We start from the raw sequence: 22693 nt of genomic DNA, 5'->3' as shown, positions 1-22693 counted from the left end.
AATCAATTCCCCAATGGAGAAAATGATTGAGGTTTTTACTTCCGGAACTGTTGTGCTCTATTGCTCATAGTGATTTGAACAAACCCCTAACCCTAAGTATTAAACCTAAGTGTGTAACTCGTCCTGCACCAATTGTGTTACAGGGATGAATGATGCATCAAATCATGTGGCTTGTTGAGGAGAAGTGTGCTATTATTTTTTCTCCTATTCACCACCAAAACTTGGTAGCAAGTTTTGTTAAATGTCATAGTTCAGATACTGCATTATTTTAATGCTGATGTAAAACATCCTGATAAATGACGTAATGGTTGGTGTAATGGCCTTACTTGTAAATAAAATGAAATACTTGCATCAGTTTAACCCTTACTTGGTCTTATGGATATATTTTTATCACTGATTTACATCAACTTAAAGTTTTCAGCCTGAAGCTTCATGACATCCTCCACAGAGGTGATCTGAACCTGACAATGTAATTTTTTAAAATGTCAAGTATTTATACACAAAGCTACAAAAAAGTCCCTACTTTGTCCTTAAGGTCAGATTGACCCTTTTTTATGTTCAATTTCAAAAGCTTGCAATTAAGGCTCTGTTTGTTCTTTCTCTTTACTTTTGGTTTAAAATCGTTCATCTAGGTGCTAGCTAACACTATAATTTTTTTTCTCCATCACCTTATATCACAATATACTGATCTGAAATGCAGGGGACGCCCCAATGCAGCTTCAAAAATCTTGTTTAAAAAAAGCTTCAAAAGCTTGTAATAAAGGCTCTGTTTGCTCGATCTCCCTATGATAATGTCACATATTACATAAAAAGTTGATGATATGTGATCAGTTGGAGCATGTATGTGTTTTATTCAGCTGAGGTGTAGTGGGAAGTGGTGTTTGGATGGACTGGTGAAGCACTTGTTAAAAAAAAAGCAGCTGATAAAAGGCAAACTTGTGCGCTGCAGTAACTGGGATGAGTTTGATCTGACAGAAGAGCAGAAGAGATACACTGCCACAGATGCATATTTGAGTCAGAAATAAAAGATTTTACATATCAGAACATTACATTTGTTTTCTTCAGAAATGACATTATATTTCCTAACTGGATTGCTCATTTATCAGAAACTACAGGAAATCAAGATGTCTGGTGAGATCAGTTACTCTCTTGTTTACACGGTTTATTGTTATGGTATTGTAATGTACTTATGTGAAATGTTTGTTAAAATAATTATTTTGGCACTCTGCATTATATTATGTTTATGTATCCATATCTATATCTCTGATATTATTTGTTTATAGGCCCCTCAGGATGTTCAGCATGTGATTTGAAGCAGAGAGTCTTTCAGATTGCTCCTGATCTTAATTAACTTGCTAATGGTATTCCAGATGAACTCAATTGCACAGACAGGTCAGTGATTCGCTGTTAGCTGAATGTTTTACACTACTTAGTGAACATCACAGTGGACTTAGCGTTCAGCTTCTGAGCATATCATTTATTCATGTTCATACCACATTTTTTTATATATATTTTATTTTACCCCTGAGGTATATTGATGTTATTAAAGGTTATTTTATGCACTCAAACAGTCATGGTTTCAGTTTTTTTTCCATGATCATTTTCCACACTCTCTGGACCTGAATGAAACATAATTTTTGCTTCTATGGAAATGCCCTTTTCTGTCTGACTTCAGAAAGTTCCACAAAAAGAGTCATTTTTGCAGTTTAGTTTCAATAAAATTAAAGGATTTTATTTATGATATGACCCATTTAAATATTTGCTTAATGTAGATGCAAAATTTTTTTATTCAAAATCACAAAGCTTACAGTTTAAATTCCACAAATCTATATTTAGAGGTAGATTATTCTCTCAATGCATGATTATTTTTTAAATAATGTGATTAAGTTGCTGATTCTATATTGATTCTATCTGATATTGCAGTGCTGAGAGCACTTGTGGATGATCTGTCTCACACGCTTGCATCTCTAAAATTCTTGTTGAATGGAAACAAAACAGCTGAGACATCAGTAGATGAACTGCCATCTTTAAAGCACAACCTCCACGATACTAAAACCAAGACAGATCATGAAGCACTATCCATATCTGAAGAGCAGAATGACGGTCAGTGTGTGAAAGACACAGGCAAATGCTCTGATGTCCAACCTGAGAGACAGTGCCTGATGTCTCTGGATATCTCTGAGTATGAGCTGCAGATGATGGAGCAGCAGACCAGACAGGAGCTGCTAGAGGAGGAGTGCATTTGCTTTCCAGGTGCACATCACTCACTTATGGCACTTTTCACAAATGGTACAAAATAGGGCCTGAAAATTAAATATTTTGTCCAATATGGATGGTCGACCGATATGATTTTAATGGCCAAAGCCAATATGTAAAAAGCAGGGTGGCTGATATAATGCAGATATATTATATCACACAATTTTATATTATAAGAAATGACATGTATATATAAGTGCTAAAAAAATTAAACAAACTCTTATTTTGCATAATTATACTTTCACTCAAAAACTTTAAATAGAAATTAGAAAATAAAACTGTAAAAAAAAAAAAAAAAAAACGTATTTCTTTTAATATTTTAAGTACATAGCAGCTTCTCCTGGTTTCTGTTTAGTCATCCCATTTAGTAATTTGTTCACACATAAAAAAATATTTAAAAATTAACCCCTTCGCACTTGAGTTTTTCCTGTACTGACGGATCCCGCAGCGTGAGTTCTTTGATGCACGCTGTAATTCAATTTTTTTTTACCCTACTGTCAGGTGTATTTTGTTGATTCATGTCTTTTATTTTGAAAAGTTTAGTTCCTGTTCCCTTGTCATGTGATTTCTGTTTTCCCTCCATGTTCATGTGTCATGTTTTCATTGGTTTATTGTTTAATTATCTTGTTATCAGTTCTGTTTGTTCATTGGTTTATGTTCTCCCATGTCTTGTATTTAAGCCCTCATATTTTCATTTTCTAGTTGTCAAGTATTGATTGTGATGCCAACAACGTTACAGAATACTTGACCCAACCATGAACCCAGCAGTTTTACTTCTGCACCTACGTCAGGGGAATCGTCCCCTGGAGGACTATGTTGAGGACTTCTGCGGTCTAGCCAGCCAGGTGGACTTTAATGAGGTTGCCCTCAAAGACTGTTTTAGATTTGGACTGAATGAGTCCATTTCCTTTTTGATGCCTGGTGGTCGCAGTTCCCTCAGCCTGGCTCAATACATCGACCTCGCCCTACGGTTTATTTGTTTCCCTTTCACTGTGGGGGAGGCGGATGCCGAGCCAGAGGTCCACGTCATGGCCGCCGCCGAGCCAGAGGTCCACGTCATGGCCGCCGCCGAGCCAGAGGTCCACGACATGGCTGCCGCCGAGCCAGAGGTCCACGACATGGCTGCCGCCGAGCCAGAGGTCCACGACATGGCTGCCGCCGAGCCAGAGGTCCACGACATGGCCGCCGCCGAGCCAGAGGTCCACGTCACAGCAACGCCTCAGCCTGCTCCATGCCACGTCACAGCAACGCCTCAGCCTGCTCCATGCCACGTCACAGCAACGCCTCAGCCTGCTCCATGCCACGTCACAGCAACGCCTCAGCCTGCTCCATGCCACGTCACAGCAACGCCTCAGCCTGCTCCATGCCACGTCACAGCAACGCCTCAGCCTGCTCCATGCCACGTCACAGCAACGCCTCAGCCTGCTCCATGCCATGTCACCGCAACGCCTCAGCCTGCTCCATGCCATGTCACAGCCACACCTGAGCAGTGGGACCTGGAGATGGTTCCCACCCTTATACCCACCCTTAGTTCTCCTGAGCAGGCAAGGGGAACTTTCAGCCCTCCGATCCCACCTGGACCCTCCGAGCCCTGGACTTCGCCTTGGCCTGTCGGTCCACTACGGTCCTTCAGCCTGTTGGCTGTGCTGGGGTCCCTCGTCCCTCCGGCTCCTCCTTGGTCTGTCGGTCACCTGGCTCCGCTTTGGCTCTCATCCCTCCGATCTGTCAGCTTCACCGGGGACCTCCTTCCCTACGGCTCCACCTTGGTCCTCAGTCCCACCGGCTCCACCTCAGTCTTCTGATCCCTCAGCTCCGCCTTGCTCCTCCGAGCCTCCAGCACCGCCTTGGTCCTCCCTGCCATCGGCTCCACCCTGGCCCTTCGAGTCTTCGGCTACTCTCCGGGCACCAAGTTCCATGGCTCCGCCCCTCGAGCCTCTCACGGCTCCGCCCTCCATGGCTCTGCCCCTCGAGCCTCTCACGGCTCCGCCCTCCATGGCTCTGCCCCTCGAGCCTCTCATGGCTCCACCCCCAACGGACTTTGCCTTGGTCCCATGCCCCTCGCCCTTTCTCGCCATGCCATGCCCCACACCTCAAGACACCCCCCCCCAGCTCCCTACAGAACTTTGAAGTTATGTCATGTTTTACGTGTTTTGTTTATGTGTTGGGGTGTCGGGAGCCACCCCTTAGTGGGGGGGATATGTCAGGTGTATTTTGTTGATTCATGTCTTTATTTTGAAAAGTTTAGTTCCTGTTTCCTCGTCATGTGATTTCTGTTTTCCCTCCATGTTCATGTGTCATGTTTTCATTGGTTTATTGTTTAATTATCTTGTTATCAGTTCTGTTTGTTCATTGGTTTATGTTCTCCCATGTCTTGTATTTAAGCCCTCATGTTTTCATTGTCTAGTTGTCAAGTATTGATTGTGATGCCAACAACGTTACACCTACACTTCACAGCAGATGCACTGGAGGACAGATTATATATTAGCAAATATATAATGTGATTTTTAGATGTTTATAATGCTTTATTATGATAGATAAGATGCACACGTGATTGTCAGCTATGTGCACCACCATATTGTTTACATTGCAATACAGCATGGGATTCTGTGTTCATCAAGAATTGAAGGTTCTAAAACTTAGCCATTTCACTTTGTGTGAGTGACGGATGGAATGGGAGAAGGCTCAAGTGGACTGACTAGTTTTTGAATTCTTTGTTAGATAGTGCTGCATCAAAACATTCAGCTCCGACAGTAACTGCTTTAAACTTTTATTTTGTGATTATTTGAATGGATGTAACATAAACAAATTAAGATATTGTGATGTTGAAAAGACCATTTAAGCAGCTGATTTATAGTGAAAATCGCTTTTATCCCTCTTTGCTGGTAAACAGCAGCATGAATGCCGATCACGCCAGTTTGATCGTACGCCTCTAATCCCAGAATTGTGTATTCACACCGGTTTGATCATACGTGTGAAAGGGTTAATAAAAGAAAAAAAGGAAATAAGTACAGATAATTTTATGTTATGTAATAGTTTAAAATATTTAATAGTTTTCACAACAAAAAACATGGGATTTGTGCCTTTTTATGCTTTAAAAATATATATCATGGGACACCAAAGAGTACTATATTTGTGGAAGATGACATCTGTTTTCAGCTCTTGTGTGATTTTCTGTTTCATGATGTTGATGGTTTCTTCAGTCGCAGCACAACTCTCATGATGTTCAGAGTGAAGATCTTGATGATGAAATGATGAAGGTGAACACAACATTTATTTCACAGTTGATGATAAATCCAGCTCCATTTTAACAGATTTTATAGTTTAGTCTATAGAAGCAAAAGCAATTTCTCCCATTACATCTGTTTAAAGATACAGTATACACGATGAGCCAAAACATTATGACCACCTGCCTAATATGCTGTTGGTCCTCCGTGCGTCACCAAAACAGCGCCGACCCACCAAGGAATGGACTCTACAAGACCCCTAAAGGTGTCCTGTGGTATCTGGCACCAAGACATTAGCAGCAGATCCTTCAAGTCCTGTAAGTTGTGGGGTGGAGTTGCCATGGATCGGACATGTTGGTCCAGCACATCCCACAGATACTCAATCAGATTGAGATCTGGGAAGTTTGGAGGCCAGGGAAACACCTTGAACTCTTCATCACGTTCCTCAAACCATTCCCGAACAATGTGTGCAGTGTGGCAGGGCGCATTATCCTGCTGAAAGAGGCGACTGCCATCAGGGAATAATATTGCCATGAAGGTGTGTACCTGGTCTGCAACGATGTTTAGGTAGGTGGCACGTGTCAAATTGATGTCCACATGAATGGCTGGACCCAGGGTTTCCCAGCAAAACATTTCCAAGAGCATGACACTCCCTCCACTCGCTTGTCATCTTCCCACAGTGCATCCTGGTGCCATCACTTCCCCAGGTAAACGGTGCACACATACACGGCCATCCACGTGATGTAAATGAAAATGTGACTCATCGGACCAGGCGACCTTCTACCACTGCTCCAAGGTTCAGTTCTGATGCTAGCGTACCCATTGGAGGCGCTTTTGATGGTTCCATAACAATATGGCCCTCGTCAAAGTCATTCAGGTCTTTACTCCTGCCCCTTTCTCCTGCATTCAACACACTGACTACGAGAACTGATTGTTCACTTTCCATCTAATCTATCCAGACCTTGACATGTGGCCTTGTTAGGAGATGCTCAATGTTATTCGCTTCACCTGTGAGTTGTCATAATGTTTTGGCTCATCAGTGTATTTTAGCTTAATTTGACCAATTACTATAGCGGTTGCATTATTGCAGTTGTGTTGTCATTTTATGGCACTATGTCTCTGTTTGCAGAGAGTTAAATAAGCATCAGTAAGATGACTGAAATTATGTGTTTCCATGTAGAGCTGGGAAATATGCAAGAAGCATATTCACGATATTTTTATAAAACAAATATTGCGTTATCCAATTACATCATCAATCCCCCCTGCCCCTACTGCAGTAGGATCGGTGGTTATTTTTACTTTACTGATTTTGCTTTAAAAATGTAATTAATTTATTGAAACATGAAAAACTTAAACCAACGATATTTCTAAATTCAAATTGCACATCAAACGAAAAAAAGAAAAAAAAAGAAAAAAAAAGAAAAAATTAAAAAACAAAGTGTTCTAAAAAATTATATATAAACAACCTCCCCAAATCCTCCCCAAGTCTCAACTTCTTCCACCAGCTCCATCTGAAGTCACACCAGTATCCGTCTACAACAACAGGTGGAAAATTACTAATACAAATTAATATCTAAAGACAATTATAAATGTAAACATAATAATAATAATAATGATAATAATAGTATAATTAAAATATAAATAAACCATTACCTCTAGAAAGCTCAACACAACCCACATAATTTCTACTTTCATAAAACGGCTACCACAGTTTGTTACTTTACTTAAACAAAAAGATAACACCAATTTTCCTAATAGGTGTAAGCCTAATAAATTCCCTTGGGTTCCCAAATTAATGCTGCCTAATAATTTCTACTGTGTTCTAATCAAATTTGTGTTTTTGAATTGCGTTTTGTTAATGCAGTTAATACTGTCTAAAGAAAATTAAATTAAACTTAGTTTAAAGGGATAGTTCACCCAAAAATGTAAATTCTCTCATCATTTACTCACCCTCATGCCATCCTAGATGTGTATTACTTTCTTTCTTATGCAGAACAGAAATGAAGATTTTTAGAAAAATATGTCAGCTCTGTTGGTCCACACAATGCAAGAAATCTTAAGGTCCAATAAGCAGATAAAACCAGCATAAATGTAATCCAAATCTTCAAAAGTAATATGATAGGTGTGGGTGAAAAACAGATAAATATTTATGTAATTTTTTACCACCAAACTCCACTTTCACTTTCACATTCTTCTTTTGTTTTTGGTGATTAACATTCTTTTTGGATATTGCCACCTACTGGGCAGGAAGGAGAATATTTAGAAAAAAAGGACTTAAATATTGATCTGATTCTCATCCACACCTATCATATTGCTTCTGAAGATATGGATTTAACCACTGGAGTTAAACACTCGCATAATGTCGATCATTGTCTGTCAATGAGTGTTGCAATCGGCATCGGAATATTTATCAGATATTACTGATATTCGATTAAATTGTCCCATCGCCAAGCCCTATTTCCATGAGATAGTCTTGTCTCTTTTTGTTTTCAGTTTGCTGATGATGTAGAGAGAATAAATGTTGTAGATAATCACGAGGAACGTGTCCCTCAGTCTGCTACCGAAGATGAAGATGATGAGGTTGAGGAAGATGAGGATGAGGAGTTTGGTAAGTGTTTTGTTCATTTTAGATGAACTGTCCACTATAAACATGAGTAGTCTTCCCAGAACAATGTACAGTATTTTTGTGATCAAACAGTCACCTTTGACTGATTCCTTTCACAGCTTATTGAATGTTCTATCAAAACTCTAGTGTCTTCAGAGTAATTTTTAAGTGTATACTGAAGTAATGGTTAAATATGATTATTTTGAATATGAATATGTAAAGATACATTTTGTTATTTTAGAATTCATAAGAAAGCATAAGATTTTGCAAATTTAGACATCAGAGTATTGAATACAAACATTAACAACAAAAAGTCACTGGAAAAATGAATCATTGCTGGATTTCGGATAGTGTGCTTTGATTCTTTATCTTCTAATGAAAAAGAAAATCCAGAAAAATGCTTAGAAACAGCTTGATACATCATGTTGTTAATAAGCCAGATTTCATGTTTTATTTTAGCAGTGGTGGTGAATTTGAACAAACTGTTGTGTTTTTCCACCATGTTTAGGTTCAAGTCTACCAAAACCAACTCCTGAACAAATTAAATGTCTGAACATGTATTTTGGACATCACAGCTTCAAACTGTAAGTTTTCACACATAAACTAGTTTGTATTGTGCCGTTTCACAGTTGGCCTGATGTGTATATCTGTCTTTCTATTTCTGAAACTGGTTTAAGTGTTTGTTTTAGATGTGATCTGACATATGATGCTCATTACTCTGTTTTCAGGGTTCAGTGGAAAGTGATTCAGTCTGTTCTTGCAGAGAGGAGGAATAACCTTGTTGTCATGGCCTATGTATGAAGTTACTTAGGATATATTTACAAAATGATCTCTTAGTATTTATAGTTCATTTTCACACCTTTGTGTAACTGAATCAATTTACTGTATAAATGGATATGTGCCACAGAATTTAGTCAGTGCATTTAATTACACTACCATTAGAGTATAAAGTCAATTTCAAAAATCTAAATTTAATTTCTTCACAAAATTAATATTGATTGGATATGTTGGAAGAATATTCATTTTCTGAATGCATGTATCACCTAACTTGTAATTAGGACTAGTTTTGATTTGTGCTAGATCTTATTTCATTCAGAAAAGGTGATCTAGTAGATTAAGCTTGAGTCATTTTACCCATGCTGCATTTATTTGTTGAATAGTTGAATTTATTCAACTATATAAACACAACTATGTTTGTGTTGTCAGGTTTTGGGAAGAGATTGCGTTTTCTCTCATCGCTCTGATGGAGGATCAGGTGCTGTAGCTACAGTATGTCAATAAACATCTTCATCATATTATTAGTGAATGTGCATTCAGGAATTTAGATAGGTTCAGATGATGTTGCAGATATCTGCTCATGTACACTCTGGTCCAGTGTTCAGGTGTCAGTCACAGTTGCAGGTTTACATCTGTAGAAGGATCCCCCTGGGATCAATAGTCAAATGTGGTATCATTTAAAAGATATTTGAACTTTAAAAAAAAAAAAAAAAACACATCCCTTTTGCATTTGTTACAAAAATAACTAAATAAAACATGAAAACCCCTGCGTCGCAAATTAATGCCAGCTTGTGGTAATGAAATCAAATGAAAGCGTATTCTCAGGAATGTGACTACACAGTTTATACAGTTTGTTGCCAAAACACCATAGTTTGAGTGATTTTTAAAAGTTTCATGTCTGTGCCAATCACTGCTTCTTTAAGTAGCCATAAACTTATGATGTCAATTTTAGGACATTTTCATAATCAATTATCATGCAAATTAACTATCAATTAATCAATTAATCATTAACATTAATTAGGGGTGTAACGATTCACTCTGACAACGATTAGATTCAACAACGTTTCTTTACCTAACAATTACGATGCATCGTGGAATCTGAAATTTGGTCACGATTCTATCTGATTAGATTATTTTGGAACAATTCATAATTATTTATAAACAAATGCAGAAAAAATATTTAAATATTTTACTGAACATTCGTAATTTAGACAGCACAGAAATGAACCAGACTTGAGCACTAGAGTCGTAACTAACGATTATTTTGATAATCGATTAATTTTCGATTATTCGTTCGATTAATTAAGCGAATAAACCAATTTTTATTTCCTTTATTTAATTAAAATGTGACTTTTAAGGGTGTAAGTAGGTTCGATTTACAGTACTGAATTCATGATTCTATACACTCACAAAACTTTAAACAAAGCCTGAATCATCAAAAGTTAAGTTTGAATTTTTAATTATTATTATTATTATTACTTTTAGGATATATGCAAAACAGTTCCTTTACTTGTAAAACGTAACAAAGTATTGTTCATTAAAGAGTCAAATGATCCACCTGGAATGGAGTGAAAAAAAAAAGAAAAAAAAAATTAGCCCAGCAGAGGGCAATGGTGACACTAAAATAGAAATATTAATAATTATACATTACATATGGCATTATCAGCAGGACTATCAAATATCAAGACCCTTAGCATTATTATACATTATATTCAGCATTATATACAGTTTAATATAGTACAGTCATCTGTAAATGCAGAGCAAATTCACTCTTGTGCTCACTGTATTACATGTGCTTACATGATGTAAGCACATGTAATACAGAGAAATCAAAACACATAAAAACTCTACTCTTTGACCGCTGAGACATCGGTGTGATATCCATGACAGCTGCACAACTGATTACTGAAATCGAAGTATTATTGTGAGAAAAGTTGACCTTTTAGCTATTAGTTGACTTCTCAGTAAATATATTTAAGCAAGCTGACATTTCACAGCTAGTACTCAGTTCCTGTTTTCATAGTGTGTGTCAGTAACGGAAATCATGTTGAAAGGGTTCCCTGTTTTACTCCTCCGAGTGTCTGAGGTCAAAAGTTGAACATCACTCCTGTATTCTAGAACATTTGGTATCATTTACATAATTAATGCAGAATCTGAATGTATGTCTTTTTCAAATAAGGTAATGACTGATCTCAATGGATAATGTAGTTAGTGTACTGCTTTTCCTGTTCTTGCATAAGTATATAATGCTGTGCTGAACAATAAATTACGAGAAATCTCTGATGCATACTTAAGTGTCTGTGTCATTCATTTCTTTCCTCGCGAGGATCCAGATTGAGACAGCGACCGCAGACCTGACTTGATACTTAGGGGCCAATCCTGAAAATTCCTAACAGCTCTGGTGTCAGAAGTGGGATATTTCCAGACAGGTAGCACAAAATTATATATAATTTTAAGAACTCCTGTCAAAAGACAAGCTGCAATGGGTGAAACCGAGAATTGACTATCTATTATGAGCTGCAGAAAGGAACAGTTCATCTCTCCCCAGATAGTCAAAACAATAACCACCTTTCAGCATCCGACAACAAAGACTCAAATGCAAAGTTTTCTGGGCCTAGTTAATTATTGTCGAGCCGGGGTCCCGAACTGCTCATTGTACGACAAGATATTGAGAGAGGCCACACTCTCAGGGGCCGAAGAGCCCAAAAAATGGACTGCTGAAATCGACATGAAGCAGAACAATCTATCAAACTATATATGCCCCCTCCAGACTGCACCCAGCCCACTACCTTTTTTGAACTGTTGCCTTCTGGCCAGCGCTACAGAGCACTGAACACCAGAACCATCAGGCACAAGAACACATTTTTTCCTCAGGCTATCCATCTCATGAACAGTTAAACTGCCCCACTGAACAATAATTGTGTGCAATACACAGATTAGTTTGTCCAACATATCCTACCTCTTCTGCCATTACATTCCTTTGCACTATCTGTGTGTATATATATATATATATATATATATATATATATATATATATATATATATATATATATATATATATACAGATTTGTATTTGTACATCATAGATAGATAGATATAAAGATAGATAGATAGATTGATTGATTGATTGATTGATTGTAACAGTCATATGCCTGCTACAGGGTATTTTTCTGTTATTCCTGTTATGCTCATCCTCACCACCAGGAGTCTCAGTCAGCACTCTGGTTTTAGTATAAGTACAGGAAGTAGTTGAGTAAGAGACCAGATCAGCTTGATTACCTCATGTTGTCTACAGTACTTATTTGAGAAACCTTTGGTTTGCTGCCCAAAATAGTAAGTGTTACAATGTTTTATGGTTTTGTCAAGTTTTGTATTTGTTTAAATGATGGTTTTGTTTGTAAAAAGATGTTTAATTGTTCTTTGTAAAGAATGGTGCTTAAGTTAAGAATTCATTGAGATGTTTGAATTCTATGTTTATATTGGTTTATAGGGTGTAATTGTATTTCATTTTGTAAAGGATTTTTTTTGTTCCATTCCTTAAGTCCTTCGTCACCTTTGACCACACCTTCCTTTGTCCTTGGTGCATCATTGCAACTGCACAAAGACTGTTGGAAAAGGGACTACAAGGCCTACACAAAGCGTGACGTCTAGATTCCACCATTACCATGCCCACAAATAAGACTTTTCCATTTCCATAATTTGGCACTGATGGAGAAAACGACCTAGTTTCTTTCATTGAATGATGTGAAGAATATTAGACCTTTCACTGATCCAGAAATCTTAGCCTCTCTTACCTCAGTTTTGAAGGGAACGGCTAAAGACAGGTGGCTGGCCGAATGAAAATCCATACATACCTGGAAACAGTTCAAGAGTATTTTTCTTCTTTCTTTCTTAAGTGATGATTATGAAGCCGAAGCAGCTAAATGGTTGCTAGAAAGAAGACAAGGTCCCAAGGAATGTATTCGTGACTTTGCTTATCACTACCAAGCCTTGTGTTTGCGATTGTGAGAAGGAGATTGTACAGGCTATTTTAAGGAATTGCAATCCTCATCTCGCAAGTCTTCTGAGAGGAACTGTGAAGGAGGTCAGCGAGTTAGTTAAAATAGGTACACAAATTGAACGGGATCTTGCAGAAACAAAGAAGTATTGGAGTCCGGCCAATGCAGAAGTACAGAAACAAAAATCCCACACAGACGGAGACATTTCTCCAAAGTTAACTCACTCAAGTACATTGTATCATGCAATCTGTTCAAACCCCTTGCCAATTAGATTTGAAGATGTTGACTTTACCGATGTTACTTTGTGGACTATATTTTCAAGCCATGATTGACATGGGGAGTTCACTGTCCTTCATACAGGAATCCTGTAGGAGACAACTGAAGCACAGAGAACTGATGTATCCAAGTCGTCGTCAAACTCTCAAGTTAGCCAATGGCCAAGTACTAACTGCCATAGGTTTGTTGAATTGTGACTGTGAGTTGCAAAAAAGGAAGTATGATCTGACTTTATATGTGATGAGAGATGTTGACCTCACTGTACCTGTTATTCTTAGCATGGATTTTTTTGTCATCTGGAATGAGTTTGGATTTTCAGAAAGCTCAGTATACTCTGCCTGCCATGTATGATTGTCATGAGACATTTTTGTTCTTACCCATCCATTCTTCCAACACCTTGTTGTCCTTCTACCTGGCTTTACCCATTCCAGAAGAAACTCCAGAAACCCGACCGTCCATTCATCAATTAGTTGTCAATGCAGACACTTCCCCTGAGTTTCAATCACAACTCGAGAACCTGATGAGAGACTGGCCAACAGTTTGTACCAGTGAGATAGGACACACCGACATTGTCAAACACTGCGTTATTACCACCGATGAAGTGCCTGTCCGAAAGAAAGCCTACAGTGTGTCTCGTGAGAAGGAACAATTCATCGACCAGGATATCAAGGTAATGCTCGACAAAAAAAATAATCCAACCTTCAGTTTCACCTTGGGCTGCACACTTCGTCCTTGTTCCAAAGAAGGATGGTGGATACAGATTCTGTGTTATTTTAGAGGATTGAATTTAAAAACCTACCTGGACAGATATCCCATGCCACAAATCCACGAAATCTTAGAGTCTCTGCATGGTGCAGGAATCTTCAGTACCCTCGATCTTAAGAGTGGGTATTGGCAAGTAGAGATGGAACCAGAGAGCATTCCCAAGACTGCTTTTGTTACTTCATCAGGTTTATGAGTTCTTACCTTTTGGCCTCAGAAATACCGCTGCCTCATTCCAATGTCCCATGGAGTGTGTTGAAGGATTTGAAAGGTAAGAGTTGTTTTGTATACATTGACATCGTGGTGTACTCCAAGACAGAAGAACACTTGATTCACCTCAATGAAGTCTTCCACTGTTTATACAAGGCAAGTCTTTGAATCTCCAGAAGTGCAACCTTATGCAGAAGTCATTGACATTTTTAGGTCCCGTTGTGTCAAAAGATAGAATAAAAACCAACTCTGCAAATATAGATGCAATTGCTACATTTCCTGTTCCTCGATATCTGAAGGAAGTGCAGCGATTTTTAGGACTTGCTGGCTGGTACCAGAGATTTATTTATCAGGTTGCAGAGAAAGCAGCCCTACTTCATGCCTTAAAAAGGAAAGGAGACACTTGGATATGGACTGATGCCTGCCAACAATCTTTTGATTTGATCAAGCATGATGTGACCAATACTCCTGTTTTGATTGTCCCTGATTTGACTAAGCCTTTTAAAGTTCAAACTGATGCTAGTGAGATTGGTTTAGGAGCAGTCCTAACCCAGGAGATAGGAGTGGAACATGTCATTGCCTACGCTTCATGTCTTCTACGAGGATTGGAGAAGTCACACTCCATCTTTGAGAAGGAGTGTTGTGCAGTGAAATGGGCCATAGAGAAATGGAGACCCTATTTGGAAGGCAGACCTTTTGAAGTGATCACCGATCATGTGGCTCTCACATGGGTTTTCATGTTTGAAACCATTCATTGACGTTGGTCAATTTGCCTGCAAGAATTTGATTTCACTGTCAAGTATCAAAAAGGTTAGTGCAACATCGTTCCAGATACTCTTTCTCGCAGCCTCCAAGATATTGCAACACCCACTATGCTAGCTCTGGCCAAATCCCTGGATTCATCGACCACATTTTACAGTTTTCTTATAGAATGACATTGCCAATGCTCAACATGAAGATCCTGAAATTCAAGCGCTAACTGTCAAAACAAAATCCCAAACTGATCCAGACCCCTTACGCATTATCTGTTGAAGAATGGATTTCTTTTTCACAGCTTTCCAGATGGACAAAAAGGTCCCAAACTCCAGCTTGTCATTCCTGCCTGTCTGCAAAAGGAATTTCTTAATTATGCTCATGACAATCCGCTGAGTGGACAACCCTGTAGACTTAAAACTCTACTGAGACTAGTGGACATTTGTTACTGGCCAGCCCTGCGCTCAGACGTGTGGAAACATTGTAAGGAGTGCCAAGTATGTCAGCAACACAAGCCTTCCATTTCTTAGTTAGCTGGCCATATGCAATCTACACCTATAGTGTAACATGGATATATGTTAGGAATAGACCTTATAGGTCCATTTCCTAAGAGTCCCAAGCTAAACTAACAGCTTGTGGTTGTGGACTACTGTTCGAAGTGGGTGGAATTGTTTCCGTTACGAGTAGCCAAGGCACCACAGATCGCTCGTATCTTGGTGGAAGAAATTTTCACAAGATGTGGTACGCCGGTCTACCTAGTATCTGACAGAGGAGCACAATTTACCTCCCAACTCATCAGTTCGATCTGCAAACAATGGGGTGTCATCCAGAAACTTACCCCTACAGCCCATCCACAAACCAACCTCACAGAATGTGTCAGTTGTACTCTCAAAACTATGATTGCCTCCTGTGAAAATGACCACCACCGTCATTGGTTAGCGGAGTTTCGTTTAGCTATCAACACTGCCTGGCAGGAAAGCACAGGATTCACTCCAGCTGAAATTGCATTGGGGCAAAAGTTGAAAGGTCCCCTAGAGAGAGCCCTACTCAAACCTCATGACCCTGATAGTCCTGCTTCTTCAGTGTTGGAGCAATATGAGGGATTGATGCAATCAATCAAACAAAATGTAGAATGAGCCCAAGAAAAACAAAGACGCTACTACAACCTGCAAAGACAAGCACATTACCAGGTTGGAGATTTAGTCTGGGATCGTACTCATCCTTTGTCTTAAGCCAGTGATAGTTTTATGGCAAAGCTCGCTGCCAAATGGCAGGGTCCAGACAAAATTCTTAAGTGTCTTGGCCCAGTGAATTGTTTGGTCTCATTTCTTGATGATCCTAGTTACGTTGATTCTTTTCATGTACAAATCTTAAAGCCTTATCATGGTTAAGCGATCCATTGAGGGAGGGGATGTGTCATAGAATGAAAACTCTCTATTAGTAGTGTGTAAAGGCAGTTATACATGGGATGTGGTAACCGTGAGTTCCCTATTCCCTATTTTTGACATGAAATGACTTTTTTATTTTCCTTGTTAATCCCTGTGCCAAATGTCCTCCAAAAAGAATAACAGAAAAACAGACAGACCCTGTCCATGCAGAATATTTTTTTTTATAAGGTTACAAAAATTACATCATCTCATGTGAGTGGTCTTATTTCAAAAGTACTGTTAATTTCATTGAGTACAACTTTGTAATGAGCAAAACAATGACTGAGTGCACCTTTAATTGTTGATTTGAGAGTCACTGTCGTGTGTGTGTTGAGGAGTGTGTATGCCAGCTTGATCTCAGTGGTAACTATTTTTTTTTAAAACAGACAAGTAGGCTATTGTTTTGAAAGCAAAAAGCAACTTATAATAAAATAAACTATTGACTGTCATCTGGTCAACCGTACAGCGCAACCAAAGCAAAGCTGATGCGTTTACTCACGCGATCCTCCACAGCAGCGCTGCTGAACCTGATCTGTCACGTTATAAGCGACTTGTCATGAGCATGGCTCGTGAATGGTTTGTCCGGGCTGCTCTTCTGCTGACTAGCTCTGTTTAGTCACACTTAAGATTTGGCATGCAGGGAGGGAGTCACGTGACGCCATACAAGGTTCGGATGTGTGAACGGCGAGCTCTGCGCACTTTGCTAGTTTTAACACTTAATGACAAACTGGTGAGATTCGATACACTCTGCTCCATAACTGTTCTAGAAGGACATAATGTCAAAGAATTCAAAATCCTCATGCTCTGGAGACATTAAAGGACACTTACGTGCTCATGCTGACACCCCTGAACAGGCCCTGAGCCAGGGAGCCGATTTGGTCAGAGAAATGAGGGAAATTCGGCCAGAGATGTTGAACATGTCGGCAATGTTGACGAAGGTCATTGCTGACTTGGAGGATCTTGCTGTAATACATCGATCGATCATTGCCATGGAGACTAAATTCTCTGAGGTGGTTACAAGAGTGTGGGATGTCGAGGAACTGATCGATGATCTGGAGTTATCGGAGAGGGAACTGTAGCCAGTGGAATAACGTACGAATTGTCAGATTTCCTGAGGCAGAAGAGGGTCCGGATATGGTGAAATTCCTGGACAGGCTCTTTCCGAATCTGTTTGACAACAGGCCATAAGCTAGAAATCGAGTGAGCTCGCAGGGTTCCGGCACGGCGATCTACTGAGGGAGACAGGCCCCGATCAATTCTGATCAAATTTCTGAGATCATCTGATAAAGATCTCATGTTACGCGAGGTGAGGAGTAAAGGAAGTCTTTTTTGGAAGAACCACAGCTTGTTTTCTTGTTCACAGACTTTGCGAATTTGATGAGAAACATGATCGATTCAAGGAATGCAAGAAACTCTTACATCAATGGAAGGTTGCTTTTGCACTGATGTTCCCGGCCAAATTGAGAATAGATGCTAAGGATGGCCGTAAAACATTCACATGCCCACAGCAAGCGATAAAGTCAATGGGGTAAGTTATTTTGTGGTATTCACATTGCAGCCGAATGGGCCGGCTCACTGAACATTTGTTTGACTGCCCGAGGAAACTGAGCACTTTTTTTTTTTTTGTGCTGGTTCTGCCTAAATGCTTGAGTTTGTTTTGTGGAGTAACACACCTTTGGAACAGTTATGTGGATGAATCTACACGTTCTTTGTGTTTATTCCGCCTATTTGCTGGAGTTTGTTTTATAGATTATTTTTTGTGTAATTCTGTCTCAATTTGTATAGAAACACCGGCCTTGAGCAATCCGACAGCAAGTTGTCATGGGGGCTCTCGTAGGCGTACATGGTCCGTTTGAGTTTAGAGGGGTTAATGCGCACGTTTTTCTTTTTTCTGTTTGTTTGGTTCTGGGGGAAGTTCGGGGTTTGATTGTTGCACTAATGTTGGAATGTGGTCTTTTGTTTTTGATACACAATCTATTTTTCTAATATGTAAAAATGTAAAATGTTAATATGAGTGGATTGTCTCTCCCCACATGGAATGTGAATGGGTTGGGACACCCCATAAAAATAAGGAAGGTTATTTCTCTTAAGCATAAGAAATATTATATATTGTTTCTTCAAGACACACATTGGAGACTTTTGAACCCATTTGGTAGGGACTATTTTTTTTTTTTTCATCAGTCCATAAGATTTATTCTAGAATAGATTTCTTTTTTTTTAATCTAAGTCCCTCATTTCATCTGTTGTTGATTGCTCAATTGGAAACATTTTATTTTCATATCATGCCCTGGTGATTTTAGAGATGTTCCCACGTATGGAGAAAAAGAAATCGTACATTTGCCGCTTTAATGTATCCCATTTGCAAAATCCTGAATTCCAAAAAATGTTAAAGGCTGAAATCAATGTTTATATGGAGACCAACTGGTCCTCAGTATCCTCTGTGGGCATGGATTGGGAGACAATTAAGCTGGTTATTAGGGGCCGGATCATACAGTATGCCTCATTCACCAAAAAAATCCAAAGCACGAGAACTTGTGGAGTTGGAAGGGAATATTAAAAGTGCCAAGGCAGAGCTGAAGCGTCAAATGTCGTCTGATGACCTCAGAGAATTGACCTGATTGAAATACAGATATAATACTATTTTGTTGTGGAAGGTGGAGTTTTGGCTATTCAGGGCAAGACAGTCATACTTTGAGTTGGGGGACAAAGCAGGGAAGCATGTGGCTAGATATAGAAAACAGTGTCTTTTTCTACCATTCCCTCAGTGAAATCTGCTGGTGGTGAAATATTTACCTCAGCCACTGATATTATTAATGCTTTTAAAGAATTCCATCTTGATCACTATAGTTCCACGTCCCATCAGATGGGGTTTATTCGGTGCCGTAACTCTTCTGATCATTTCGTTAATGTCATGTGGGCAGAGGCAAATGATCAGACTCCGGCCGCTGCCATCTCTCTTGACACTGAAAATGCATTTGATAGGGTAGAATGAGATTATCTTTTTAAGATTTTGGAAATGTACAGGTTCGGGAATACTTTTATTGGGTGGATTGTTACTTTATAGACACCCGGTAGTGGCGGTTCAAATTAATGGATTAATTTCAGATTCTTTTATTTTGGATAGGGGCACCTGGCAGGGTTACCCTCTTTCCCCCTTATTGTTCTGTCTTGTCCTGGACCCATTAGCAACCATGATAAGAAAGGATGATGATTTTCCATTGTTGGTGGCGGGAGGTGTGGCGCATAAGCTTTTGCTTTACGCAGATGATATTTTATTATTCATCTCCGACCCTACTAGATCTATGCCTTGCCTCCACTGAATTATTAATTCCTTTTCTAAGTTCTCAGGATACAGAGTGAATTGGTCTAAATCCGAAGCTTTGGCTCTAACAGCGTATTGCCCAGTAACGGCTTTTCAACCGGGTGCCTTCCAGTGGCCCAAACAGGGCATTAAGTATTTGGGCATTTTATTTCCAGCAAATTTGAGTGATTTAGTTAGTTAATTTTGACCCTTTAATAAAAAGGTTTTTGAGTGAGTCTGTGTGGGTGCCTCATGCCACCCCCCCCCCCCCCCCACAAGATGCCACCCTGGGCAACTGCCCATGTTGCCCATGCCTATATCCACCACTGCTTGCCCCTGCCTTGCCATTGCAAGTCTTTCTACCAAGCTGCCCAGAGAAAAGACATACCATTATCTTGCACATGCATTTAGTGTGGACAAAAGTTCCCGTGTGTTCAATTCGGACATTTATCTGAACGTTGCCGCAAGTATTTGGTTGAACACTAAATTGTGCATTAACAAGTCCCCTTTCTGCTGGACAGAATGGATTGAGAAGGGTGTTGCTACACTGGGTGACCTGTATGAAAATGGAGTGTTAAGATCCTTTGAAAATATTATACAGCGGTTTAGGATTCCCAGATCTCAATTCTTCAGGTACTTGCAGCTGCGCCATCTACTCTGTACCACCTTTGGGTGTAGTACGCAGCCCCTAAAGCGGCAGACACTCTTGAGATGGTGCTTGCTGCTTTTAGAAAAGGTCATGAAGCTTCAGCGTACTATTCCTGGCTAATTCAGAATCTAGGGGACAGGGTTTTAACATCTCTTAAGAAGTTTTGGTAGAGCGACTTGAATTTAGTACTGGAAGATGGAGAATGGGGTAGGATTTAAAAACATGTCAAGTCTATGTCTAGGGATGCAAGGGTGCGCCTCCTTTAAGATTCTGCATTTTTATTGGACTTCCTCTAGATTGTATAGGCTTGGCCTTAAAATATGCCTACTTGCTGGCGATGCCAGTTGGAGGATGGGGACATAGCCCATGTTTTTTGGTTCTGCACTGAGATTCAAGAGTTTTGGTCAAGGTTTCAGAATAGTATCTGCGAGGTCTTGAGCACTGAGAGTTTATTTTGCCCCAGACTTTGTATTTTGGGTGATGGGGTGGGTATTAACATAATGAACAAACATGAACTGGGTCCTTACTAGCGTGATGATCGGCAGGCAGGTAATTCTTAGGGGATGGAAGTCGGCTGGTGCGCCCTCATTTCATGAGTGGTGCACCGAGTTGGGCAGAGTGGCGGCTTTTATAATTGATCAAAGTTGATTCTGTGTATTCTTGTGCTGTTTGTTTAAATCTGACTATGGAATCAATAAAAATTGTTAATGACAAAATGAGGCATGGTCTATTTGTGTGTACTTGCTTGGGCAAACAATCCTATGTTATGTCTTAAATGTTCAGAAAAAAAATGCTATCCAGCAGAAAAAGCATGAAAAACATTCCATCAGCAAAATACATTAATCAGCCACAACATCAAAACCACCTGCCTAATATTGTGTAGCTCCCCATCTTGCTGCCAAAACAGTGCCAGCCTGCATCTCAGAATAGCATTGAGATTATATTCTTAACACAATTTTACAGAGCGGTTATGAGTTAACATAGACTTTGTCTGTTCAAACAGACAGTCTGGCCATTCTCTGACCTCTCTCATCAACAAGGCATTTCCATCTACAGAACTGCTGCTCACTGGATATTTTTTGTTTTTGGCACCATTGAGTAAATTCTAGAGACTGTTGTGTTTGAAAATCCCAGGAGATTGTGGCGGCTTCTGCCACCTCTGTGAAACATCACTCTTGAAGTCTTGGGGTAAAGATAGACTTTATTATCGGAGATAAAGCCAGGTTGCTCCCAGCACAACTCCAGAAAATGGGTTTGTCCCCCTTTTTATACAGATGATCTACCAAGGCATGGCTAATACATTCCATATGTGTCACTGGACACCTCTGTGGAAAGGGCCTCACCATATTTTCTTTAGTGTCAACAAAGGAGATTCAATTTACCATATGTGAGGGGCCCCACATTCCACAGACACAGCAAGACACCTGCTTGACCACCAGAAATAATTGTAGAATAAAATGGCTATATTAACATTGATTATACTTAATTTATACTCAACTTTATTCTACAAGATCAGCAGTTACAGAAGTACTCAAACCAGCCCGTCTGGCAGCAACAATCTTCCATGCAATTATCTAATCAGCCAATCGTGTGGTCAGACTGGTTCTAACTGACAAAGTCTACGGTAACTCGTAACCGCTCTGTACAATTGTGGTGGGAAGAACAGCATCTCAGAATGCTATTCTGAGATGCGGGTTGGCTCTGTTTTGGCGGCACAAGAGGGACCTACACAATATTAGGCAGGTGGTTTTAATGTTGTGGCTGATCGGTGTATGTTCCTAAAACTATATATTTACATAGATATTATACATCATTGCAAAGTGGAGGATATCAGCTTTCCGATGACACCTAGATTAAGCTTCTAGTCTGCTCGGAGGCAGAGGTACTCGACAAAACAGTGGGGAAGGTGAATGGGATCACAAAATAGACTGAATGTCTATGGACGAGCACATTGCGAGTGCTCAGCTGTGTTAGAGTGCCACCACGATTTCATATTTATGAACTATTGGAATTCTATTTTGAAATTAGTGGGAATATTTTCTCTGTGACCAATTTTTAGCAATTAATCCACTGTATCTGTGTAAATTGAGGTTTTAAATCTGGGTGTGAAAAATTCCAGGTGGCGGCCAAAAAAATGCAGCATAGCTGAAGGGTTTACAGTCATTCCACAGATTTCCCACAAAATCAACTAAGGAAGTTTGAAAAGTACATATTCCATCATGCATTGGTGATTACCAATATTATGCCTAATATATATATACATGGGTCACAAGTTTTGAAACACAATCTTTATTATAATTTTTTTTTCTCACATTTTAGAATAAAGTCATCAAAGCTATGGAATAACATAAATGGAACTATGGGAATTATGTTGACTAAACAAAATCCAAAATAAATCAAAACTGTTATATTTTAGCATCTACAAAGTAGTCACCCTTTACCTAGAATTTGCAGA

General features: G+C 39.5%; 1 pseudogene; it reads left to right on the top strand.

The window, feature by feature from the left end:
* Positions 1-1124: 1124 nt before the first annotated feature.
* Positions 1125-22693, top strand: part of LOC127433194 (bifunctional 3'-5' exonuclease/ATP-dependent helicase WRN-like) — a 67998-nt pseudogene continuing 46429 nt past the window's right edge.

Source organism: Myxocyprinus asiaticus, chromosome 43, assembly GCF_019703515.2.
Source record: "Myxocyprinus asiaticus isolate MX2 ecotype Aquarium Trade chromosome 43, UBuf_Myxa_2, whole genome shotgun sequence".
NCBI lineage: Eukaryota > Metazoa > Chordata > Actinopteri > Cypriniformes > Catostomidae > Myxocyprinus > Myxocyprinus asiaticus.
Note: the sequence above shows the minus strand (reverse complement) of the source record. Positions and strands in the feature narration are given on the sequence as shown.